Consider the following 10,424-nt stretch of genomic DNA (forward strand, 5'->3'; position numbering starts at 1 on the left):
GCTTCCTTCTCGTTCTCTCTCTGGCAGCTGCCGACCGCGCAGTTTTCACCCAGCCTGCGTCCGCCCGAATACAGTGCGCCGCGTCAGATTCGCTCGCTCGCTCGCTCGCTCGCTCGCTCGCCCCGCCGACAGCCGCCTGCCCGCCTGTTCGTGCTGTCACCATCGACCGATCGGTATCCTCCTCCTCCTCGCCGACCCGCGGCCTCGTCGACGTCGTCTTCGAGGACCCGGTCAGGTTACGCCGCTGACCTCGTGTCGCGTCGCCGCCGGCGCGGCGGACGGGCTAGTTGTCGCTTCCCGATCCGCCACAGGCGACGCGACGTCACCGAAAGAGAGCGGTGCTGTGTGTTCGTCCCGCTAGACCGGGACGGATCAACAACCGTGGCTACAACTCCGGGTTTCGCGGCGGTGGTGCCCCCCCCCCCGCAATCTCCTCGCGCTCGCCCATCCCGGCATCGTCGTTGCTTTGGCTCGTTCGGCGGCTGCCGACAACGCCGTTTTCGTCATCGCACACACGCTTCTCGTTGACCGCAGCCCGTGCTGTCGCAATCGTTTCGGCTCGCTCGCTTCCCCGCTCGTCGTCCTTCTCGCGTGGCGGCGGCGGCGGCGGCAGCAGCAGCCAGAAACCGCCTCGCTTCTTCAACCCGCACCGGCGCCCGTCCTACCGCAGCGGCCCGGTGTGCGGCAGTCGGATCGCAAACCGTTTCTACTCGGCGAACTCTTTTTCTTCCGTCTGGCGCGCTTTTCCGCTGCTACAGCAGAGCGGCGGATTAGGACGCGTAACGTACGTACGAACGAACGGCTACCGCAGCAGCAGCAGCGGCGGCCGCGATTTTTCAGGCTTCTCCTCCTCCTCCTCCTCCTCTTCGCTTTCGTTTGCTCTCCGCGCGGCGGCGGCGGCGATGGCAGCAGCGGGACTTCCGCCTCGACATCCGCCTCGACTTCCGCTCTCAGCCGACCGACGCGACGGTGACGCTACTACAGCGACGACGACGACGACGACGACGATACCTGGTTGATCCTGCCAGTAGTCATATGCTTGTCTCAAAGCTTAAGCCATGCAAGTGTAAGTTCATGCCGTAAACGAATGGTGAAACCGCGAATGGCTCAGGAACCGGACCTAATCCTCGGGACCGTATTCCTCACCGCGAGGAGAGTGGATAACTGTGGCAATTCTAGAGCTAATACATGCAACCGAAGCCGCGATCGCAGGTCGCACCCGGGCGTCGGGCCGAAAAACGGCTTCCGGCAGCAGCAGCGGTCTTCGTCGCCGCAGCGCCTCCGCGTGCTCGGCGTCGTCCCAGCCGCTGCCGGTCGTCGCCGGCGCCCGCTCGGCCGGGTTGGTTCCGGGACTGCTCGCCAGTTCCCGCCGCCGCCGGTCGCGACGATACGGTCGGCCTTCCGCATTGGTCGCGGCGCAAATATTAGACTGAGACCGACGCGTACGGGCCGTCGCAGCAGCCGCCGTCGCCGTGCTTCGCACGCGCGCGGGTCTAGGCGTGCGTCGGCTTCACGCCCCTTCGATTTTGGTGACTCTGGATAACTGTCAGTACGATCGCACGGGCTAGTATCGACTAGCCTTCGCGCGACGGGTCCCCCGCGAGTCCGCCCTATCAACTGTCGACGGCCCGGTAAGTGCCGACCGTGGTGGCAACGGGTAACGGGGAATCAGGGTTCGATTCCGGAGAGGGAGCATGCGAAACGGCTACCACATCCAAGGAAGGCAGCAGGCGCGCAAATTACCCACTCCCGGCACGGGGAGGTAGTGACGAAAAATAACGACGCGGGACTCTGTCGAGGCCCCGCGATCGGAATGAGTACACTTCAAATCCGTTAACGAGGATCGACCGGAGGGCAAGTCTGGTGCCAGCAGCCGCGGTAATTCCAGCTCCGGTAGCGTATATTAAAATTGTTGCGTTTGAAAAGCTCGTAGTCGGAATTCGGGTCTCGAAAACGTGCCCCAGCACGTTCGGGGCGACGGCGCCGTCGCGGGCGTGCCTCGCGCGCGTCCGCTTCGGTCGTCCGTTCGCACTCCCGGCCCTATTCGCCGGTGCGTGCGCGGTCGGGCCGCGGAGCTCTGCGCGCATCGTCGCTGCGACGGTCTCTCCGGTAGCCCGTCACCCGCCTCCGTAGCTTCCGCTTCCGTCCTCTCGGTCGGTCGGTCGGTCGGTCGGCATCGGCATCGGCACGCGATCGTTCGGCCTCGCCGCCGTCGTCGCTGCTGCTGCCGCCGCCGCCGTCTCCTCCGTCGCTTGCGGCGGTACGCGGTGTTTTCGGGGGAAACAAACGGGGGTCGAGCGTCGCCCGGGGCATCGCCGCTCGCACGCGTTTCGGTAGCGCGTCCACCTCCCGGTCGTTTCGGCCCGCACGGTTCCTCCGAGGGTGCTCTTCGCCGAGTGTCCGAGGCGGCCGGTACGTTCACTGTGAAAAAATTAGAGTGCTCAGAGCGAGCCCCGCCGGCTTGCATACGAAAAGCATGGAATGATGGAAAATGGCCTCGTCCGCGCGTCATCCGTCGGTCTCCGTTCACGACGAGGCAATGATCGAAGGGAGCGATCGGGGCCACTCGTATTGCGACGTTAGAGGTGAAATTCTTGGATCGTCGCAAGACGCACTGCAGCGACGGCGTGTGGCAAGCACGTTTTCCTCGATCAAGAGCGAAAGTCGGAGGTTCGAAGACGATCAGATACCGTCGTAGTTCCGACCGTAAACGATGCCGACTGGCGCTCCGCCGGCGTTCGCTTCGATGACCCGGCGGGGAGCCTGCGCGGGAAACCATAGTCGGTTCCGGGGGGAGTATGGTTGCAAAACAGAAACTTAAAGGAATTGACGGAAGGGCACCACCAGGAGTGGAGCCTGCGGCTTAATTTGACTCAACACGGGAAAACTCACCCGGTCCGGACACCGGTAGGATTGACAGATCGATAGCTCTTTCTCGATTCGGTGGGTGGTGGTGCATGGCCGTTCTTAGTTGGTGGAGCGATCCGTCTGGTTGATTCCGATAACGAACGAGACTCCGGCCTGCTAACTAGCGCGTCGATTAGTGCTTTTCCGGTAGCGAGGCGGCGCCGAAGCCATCGTCGGTAGCTCCGCGCGCGGCCCGTGCTTGCCGTTGCCGCCGCTCTCCTTCGCGTCCGGCGCTGCGGCCGCGTCCGGCAACTGCCTTCTTAGCAGCCTTTCGTGCTCCGCTCCTCGCGGGTTGGTGTGCGGGTTGGTCTGGGATGGCGGTTCGCACGCGGCGTGGTTGCGGCGTCGGTTGCGGAGCGGCGGCGGTGACTCGGTCGGCTCGGCCCGCGCGAGCCCGGCGGCGGCACGCCGTCGCGCCCGGGCCAGTCGGTTGGCGAACGCAGCGCTTCTTAGAGGGACGGGCGGCAGAAAGCCGCACGAGGCGGAGCGATAACAGGTCTGTGATGCCCTTAGATGTCCGGGGCCGCACGCGCGCTACACTGGAGGTATCAGCGGGCGCGTCTCCCCCGGCCCGAGAGGGTCGGGAAACCTCTGAACCACCTCCCGTGATAGGGATCGGGGCCTGGAACCAACCCCGTGAACGAGGAATTCCCGGTAGGCGCGGGTCATCAGCCCGCGTCGATCACGTCCCTGCCCTTTGTACACACCGCCCGTCGCTACTACCGATCGAACGGTCCGGTGAGGTCCTCGGATCTGGCCGACGAGTTCGCTTACGCGCGGCGGCGTTCCGCGCCGTCGCCGGCGCGTTCTCTGATGGCCCGGAGAAGACGACCGAACCCGATCGCTTAGAGGAAGTAAAAGTCGTAACAAGGTTTCCGTAGGTGAACCTGCGGAAGGATCATTACCGCAGCAGCAGAAGCAGCCCTGCTCCGCTCCTCCGTCTCCTCCTCCTCCTCGCCTTTCCGGCGCCAGCCAGCCGGTTTCGTAAGTCGCGGCCGGGCCCCCTCGCACTCGTCGGCCCTCTAACAGTGCAGCCTCAGCCTCAGCCGAGCAACGAGCAAGTAGAAGCGGCGTCATCAGCGGTGGACGAAGCCCGCAAATCGTTTCCGCTGTCGTTATGCTTCCTTCTCGTTCTCTCTCTGGCAGCTGCCGACCGCGCAGTTTTCACCCAGCCTGCGTCCGCCCGAATACAGTGCGCTAGGCCGACGGTGCTGCACGCTTTGCGGCTCCACGAACCTCAATATCTCTCTCGCCTCCTCCTCCTCGCCTTTCCGGCGCCATCCAGCCGGTTTCGTAAGCCGCGGCCGGGCCCCCTCGCAATCGTCGGCCCTCTAACAGTGCAGCCTCAGCCTCAGCCGAGCAACGAGCAAGTAGAAGCGGCGGCGTCATCAGCGGTGAACGAAGCCCGCAAGTCGTTATGCTTCCTTCTCGTTCTCTCTCTGGCAGCTGCCGACCGCGCAGTTTTCACCCAGCCTGCGTCCGCCCGAATACAGTGCGCTAGGCCGACGGTGCTGCACGCTTTGCGGCTCCACGAACATCAATATCTCTCTCGTCTTCCTTCCTGGCGTCGGCCGGCCAACATCGCCGTCGTCGTCGTCGTCGTCGCCTCCTCCTCGCCTTTCCGGCGCCATCCAGCCGGTTTCGTAAGCCGCGGCCGGGCCCCCTCGCAATCGTCGGCCCTCTAACAGTGCAGCCTCAGCCTCAGCCGAGCAACGAGCAAGTAGAAGCGGCGGCGTCATCAGCGGTGAACGAAGCCCGCAAGTCGTTATGCTTCCTTCTCGTTCTCTCTCTGGCAGCTGCCGACCGCGCAGTTTTCACCCAGCCTGCGTCCGCCCGAATACAGTGCGCTAGGCCGACGGTGCTGCACGCTTTGCGGCTCCACGAACATCAATATCTCTCTCGTCTTCCTTCCTGGCGTCGGCCGGCCAACATCGCCGTCGTCGTCGCCTCCTCCTCGCCTTTCCGGCGCCATCCAGCCGGTTTCGTAAGCCGCGGCCGGGCCCCCTCGCAATCGTCGGCCCTCTAACAGTGCAGCCTCAGCCTCAGCCGAGCAACGAGCAACAAGCAACGAGCAAGTAGCAGCGGTGAACGAGGACTGCAAATCGTTTCCGCTGTCGTTGTGCTTCCTTCTCGTTCTCTCTCTGGCAGCTGCCGACCGCGCAGTTTTCACCCAGCCTGCGTCCGCCCGAATACAGTGCGCTAGGCCGACGGTGCTGCACGCTTTGCGGCTCCACGAACATCAATATCTCTCTCGTCTTCCTTCCTGGCGTCGGCCGGCCAACATCGCCGTCGTCGCCGTCGCCTCCTCCTCGCCTTTCCGGCGCCATCCAGCCGGTTTCGTAAGCCGCGGCCGGGCCCCCTCGCAATCGTCGGCCCTCTAACAGTGCAGCCTCAGCCTCAGCCGAGCAACGAGCAAGTAGAAGCGGCGGCGTCATCAGCGGTGAACGAAGCCCGCAAGTCGTTATGCTTCCTTCTCGTTCTCTCTCTGGCAGCTGCCGACCGCGCAGTTTTCACCCAGCCTGCGTCCGCCCGAATACAGTGCGCTAGGCCGACGGTGCTGCACGCTTTGCGGCTCCACGAACATCAATATCTCTCTCGTCTTCCTTCCTGGCGTCGGCCGGCCAACATCGCCGTCGTCGTCGCCTCCTCCTCGCCTTTCCGGCGCCATCCAGCCGGTTTCGTAAGCCGCGGCCGGGCCCCCTCGCAATCGTCGGCCCTCTAACAGTGCAGCCTCAGCCTCAGCCGAGCAACGAGCAAGTAGAAGCGGCGGCGTCATCAGCGGTGAACGAAGCCCGCAAGTCGTTATGCTTCCTTCTCGTTCTCTCTCTGGCAGCTGCCGACCGCGCAGTTTTCACCCAGCCTGCGTCCGCCCGAATACAGTGCGCTAGGCCGACGGTGCTGCACGCTTTGCGGCTCCACGAACATCAATATCTCTCTCGTCTTCCTTCCTGGCGTCGGCCGGCCAACATCGCCGTCGTCGTCGTCGTCGTCGCCTCCTCCTCGCCTTTCCGGCGCCATCCAGCCGGTTTCGTAAGCCGCGGCCGGGCCCCCTCGCAATCGTCGGCCCTCTAACAGTGCAGCCTCAGCCTCAGCCGAGCAACGAGCAAGTAGAAGCGGCGGCGTCATCAGCGGTGAACGAAGCCCGCAAGTCGTTATGCTTCCTTCTCGTTCTCTCTCTGGCAGCTGCCGACCGCGCAGTTTTCACCCAGCCTGCGTCCGCCCGAATACAGTGCGCTAGGCCGACGGTGCTGCACGCTTTGCGGCTCCACGAACATCAATATCTCTCTCGTCTTCCTTCCTGGCGTCGGCCGGCCAACATCGCCGTCGTCGTCGCCTCCTCCTCGCCTTTCCGGCGCCATCCAGCCGGTTTCGTAAGCCGCGGCCGGGCCCCCTCGCAATCGTCGGCCCTCTAACAGTGCAGCCTCAGCCTCAGCCGAGCAACGAGCAAGTAGAAGCGGCGGCGTCATCAGCGGTGAACGAAGCCCGCAAGTCGTTATGCTTCCTTCTCGTTCTCTCTCTGGCAGCTGCCGACCGCGCAGTTTTCACCCAGCCTGCGTCCGCCCGAATACAGTGCGCTAGGCCGACGGTGCTGCACGCTTTGCGGCTCCACGAACATCAATATCTCTCTCGTCTTCCTTCCTGGCGTCGGCCGGCCAACATCGCCGTCGTCGTCGCCTCCTCCTCGCCTTTCCGGCGCCATCCAGCCGGTTTCGTAAGCCGCGGCCGGGCCCCCTCGCAATCGTCGGCCCTCTAACAGTGCAGCCTCAGCCTCAGCCGAGCAACGAGCAAGTAGAAGCGGCGGCGTCATCAGCGGTGAACGAAGCCCGCAAGTCGTTATGCTTCCTTCTCGTTCTCTCTCTGGCAGCTGCCGACCGCGCAGTTTTCACCCAGCCTGCGTCCGCCCGAATACAGTGCGCTAGGCCGACGGTGCTGCACGCTTTGCGGCTCCACGAACATCAATATCTCTCTCGTCTTCCTTCCTGGCGTCGGCCGGCCAACATCGCCGTCGTCGTCGCCTCCTCCTCGCCTTTCCGGCGCCATCCAGCCGGTTTCGTAAGCCGCGGCCGGGCCCCCTCGCAATCGTCGGCCCTCTAACAGTGCAGCCTCAGCCTCAGCCGAGCAACGAGCAAGTAGAAGCGGCGGCGTCATCAGCGGTGAACGAAGCCCGCAAGTCGTTATGCTTCCTTCTCGTTCTCTCTCTGGCAGCTGCCGACCGCGCAGTTTTCACCCAGCCTGCGTCCGCCCGAATACAGTGCGCTAGGCCGACGGTGCTGCACGCTTTGCGGCTCCACGAACATCAATATCTCTCTCGTCTTCCTTCCTTTCCTCGCCTCTGCGTCGGCCAGCATCAGCAGTGCTGGTAGGCGTAGTAGTAGTAGTAGCAAATACCGAAACCCTGGACGGGGGATCACTCGGCTCGTCCGTCGATGAAGAGCGCGGCTATCCGCGTGAACTGATGCGAATTGCAGGACTCAGTGAACATCGACACCTCGAACGCACATTGCGGCCCCGGGATCCCATCGTCCCGGGGCCCCGTCCGGTCGAGAGGCGGTCACGACACGAAAAAGCCGTCCGCCGTTGCAGCAGCAGCAGCGGCGGGGAGTCGGGAGTCGCAGGAAAGGGCGCGCGCCGTGGAAGCGGGCGGGCAGCGTGAACAGCTCGCCTTTCGTTCTCGCTACTGCTTCTGCTTCCGGCACGACTAGCGAGCGCGCGCCGCTCGATCCTCCGTCTCCCGCAATGCCAGACCGTCATCGCTGCGACACCTGCCACGGAGCGGCCGACATGTGCAGTAGCAGCAGGGAACGCACCGTCCGCCGTTCGTGCGCACTCTTCTGCCTGCCGCCCTCGCCGTCGTTGCCTCCTCGTATTACTCCGTGGCTGCCGCCGCCGCCGCCGCCGCAGCCGTCTGCATCTTCGGTCGGTGTTCGCTCTGTGGATCTCGTTTGCGAGCGTTCGTGCAGGCCATCGAAGACGACGACGACGACGACGACGACGAATCGAATGCGGTTTGCCGCAGCGACGACTTTTTATTTTTTTCTAAGCTGCCCTCGACTCGGACGAGACTACCCGCCGAACTTAAGCATATCGCTAAGCGGAGGAAAAGAAACCAACCGGGATTCCCTAAGTAACGGCGAGTGAACCGGGAGAAGCCCAACGCCGAATCTCGTCGGCCGCGCCGGTCGTCGAGAGCTGTGGCGCAAGGGTCGTACACGGTCGATCGTTTCGCCCGGCTAGGTTCGGAGTCCCCTCGATCGGGGCTGCCCAGAGCGGGTGCCAGGCCCATTCGGAGCCGGCGGCGATCGGCGGTGTTTCTTTTCGGCCCGAGAGTCGGGTTGCTTGGGAACGCAGCCCAAAGCGGGTGGTAAGCTCCATCCAAGGCTAAATACGGGGACGAGTCCGATAGCCGACAAGTACCGCGAGGGAAAGTTGAAAAGAACTTTGGAGAGAGAGTTCAAGAGACCGTGAAACCGCCCAGGGGTAAACGGGTAGGACCGCTCACCGCGATCGCGAGGGGACTCAGTCCGCTGCCACTTTCACCCCCGCCTCCTAAGGCGCCGTCGTCGCCGACGAACGCGTCGGTGGCGGCCGCTCGTTTCCGCGGGCGGTCGTCTGCCGCCTCGTCGGCGCTCGATTTCCGTGGCGCCGGCATCGGACGCACTTCCCCTCCGATCCGTCGTCGCGACCCGTTCCCGTCGGGCCGGTAGGCGCGCGGCGTCCGCAGGTCGCAGACGAGCGCCTCGGCGTCCGGAACCCGTTCACGCGGGGACCGACCGGCGTCGGGATCCACGCGCTTCTCTCGACCGGGCCCGTCGCTCCACGAAAGCGCAGGCACGGCTAACCGACGGAGACGGGCTAACGCACCTCGCCCTCAGCACTCACGACGCAGCGAGTCGCGAAAGCGACGCGGCCGCCCGCCTGCTCCTTCTTCTTCTACTACTTCTTCTACTTGCTCCTCGTCTTTGCGCGTGGTGCTACAGCAGCAGGAGCGGTGGTTGTTGGAGGAGTCGGCGGGATCGCCCGAAAAGCCGCCCGCTGCTGCCGGTCAGCGACGAGCATCGGCAACCTACCCGACCCGTCTTGAAACACGGACCGAGGAGTCCCAGTCGACTGCGAGTCGTTGGAGCCTTTCACTTTGCGAACTCCGACGGCACAGCGAAAGCGAGAACGTGACACGTCGCCGCTCGGGGGAAGGGAGTTGGGCCGCTGTCGCAGCAGCCGCCGCAGTTGCTGCCGCCGTCGTCTAATCTCGTCGGTTGCTGCAGCATCAGCGGTGGTGGTGGCGGCGGCTCGCTTCTTTTTTTGTAACACGCGGCGTTTCGAAGCATCGTTCCCGGGTCGGGCCCGCGCGTTCGCGCTCGAAAGCGCGCGTTCACGCTCCGACTCAGGTGTAGCAGGCGGCCGGGGACCCGAAAGATGGCGATCCACGCCCGGTCGGGACGAAGCCAGAGGAAACTCTGGTGGAAGTCCGAAGCGCCTCTGACGTGCAAATCGATCGTCGGAACCGGGTGTAGGGGCGAAAGACCAATCGAGCCGTCTAGTAGCTGGTTCCCTCCGAAGTTTCCCTCAGGATAGCTGGCGCCAGCAGGAGAACGACACGCAATTCCGTCCGGTAAAGCGAACGACTGGAGGCCCCGGGGACGTTGACGGCCTCGATCTACTCTCGAACTCGGAACGGGCGAAACGGGCCGCGCTACTCCTCCTCTCCCGAACGGAGGCGGCCGTTTACGAATCGTTGGGAATAATGATAATTATTTTGCGCGTTTCTTGCGACGAATGCACGGTGCCAAGTGGGCCACTTTTGGTAAGCAGAACTGGTGATGTGGGATGAACCGAACGTCCGGCTAAGGTGCCCTACGCTTCGCCCATTAGATCCCCGAAAGGGTGTCGGTCGATATAGACAGCAGGACGGTGGCCACGGAAGTCGGAATCCGCTCAGGAGTGTGTAACAACTTACCTGCCGAATCGACCGGCCCCGAAAATGGATGGCGCTGGAGCGAGCGACCGATGCCGGACCGGCCGGGCGACAGGTTGCGCGATCGCCGGCGAGGCGACTTTCCGATGCCCGGTCGAGTAGGAGGGCGCCGCGGCGTGCATGGAAGCCGCGGGCGCGAGCCCGGGTGAAGCCGACCGCGGGTGCAGATCTCGGTGGTAGTAGCAAATATTCGAACGAGACCTTCGAAGACCGAAGTGGAGAAGGGTTCCGTGCCAACGGCGGTCGAGCACGGGTCAGTCGGTCCTAAGAAGCGGGCGAAAGCTTCCACGAAAGGCGCCGGATCCGTCACGAAAGCGGTTGTAGCAAATATAATAGCAGCAGCAGATGCGGCCGGCCTCGCATCGAAAGGGAATCGGGTTAATATTCCCGAACCCGAACTCGGAGAGTGCTCGTCCGGCGGTGGGAACGCGGCGCGCCGCTCCTAGTAGCGCGTTTGTCGTCGAAGCCGGCGGTCGGGCGAAGCAGCGGCAACGCAAGCGAGCCCGGAGACGTTGCCGGGAGCCCCGGGAAGAGTTCTCTCTTC

The 10,424-nt window shown here is 64.1% G+C and overlaps 2 non-coding genes and 1 pseudogene across 2 annotated transcripts in view; all 3 read left to right on the forward strand.

The window, feature by feature from the left end:
- Positions 1 to 1,008: 1,008 nt before the first annotated feature.
- Positions 1,009 to 3,811, forward strand: LOC149129326 (small subunit ribosomal RNA; annotated as a pseudogene).
- A 3,488-nt stretch (positions 3,812 to 7,299) lies between these two features.
- Positions 7,300 to 7,458, forward strand: LOC149129327 (5.8S ribosomal RNA). Its single transcript, XR_016240034.1, has one exon. It is a non-coding gene; the product is annotated as a 5.8S ribosomal RNA (ribosomal RNA).
- A 492-nt stretch (positions 7,459 to 7,950) lies between these two features.
- LOC149129328 (large subunit ribosomal RNA) overlaps positions 7,951 to 10,424 on the forward strand; it is a 5,180-nt gene continuing 2,706 nt past the window's right edge. The window contains exon 1 of the ribosomal RNA XR_016240029.1: positions 7,951 to 10,424. This exon is cut by the window's right edge and continues 2,706 nt beyond it. This is a non-coding gene — a ribosomal RNA (large subunit ribosomal RNA).

The sequence above is a fragment of the Octopus bimaculoides genome, unplaced genomic scaffold (genome assembly GCF_046866305.1).
Source record: "Octopus bimaculoides isolate indiv1 unplaced genomic scaffold, ASM4686630v1 contig40, whole genome shotgun sequence".
Classification (NCBI taxonomy): domain Eukaryota; kingdom Metazoa; phylum Mollusca; class Cephalopoda; order Octopoda; family Octopodidae; genus Octopus; species Octopus bimaculoides.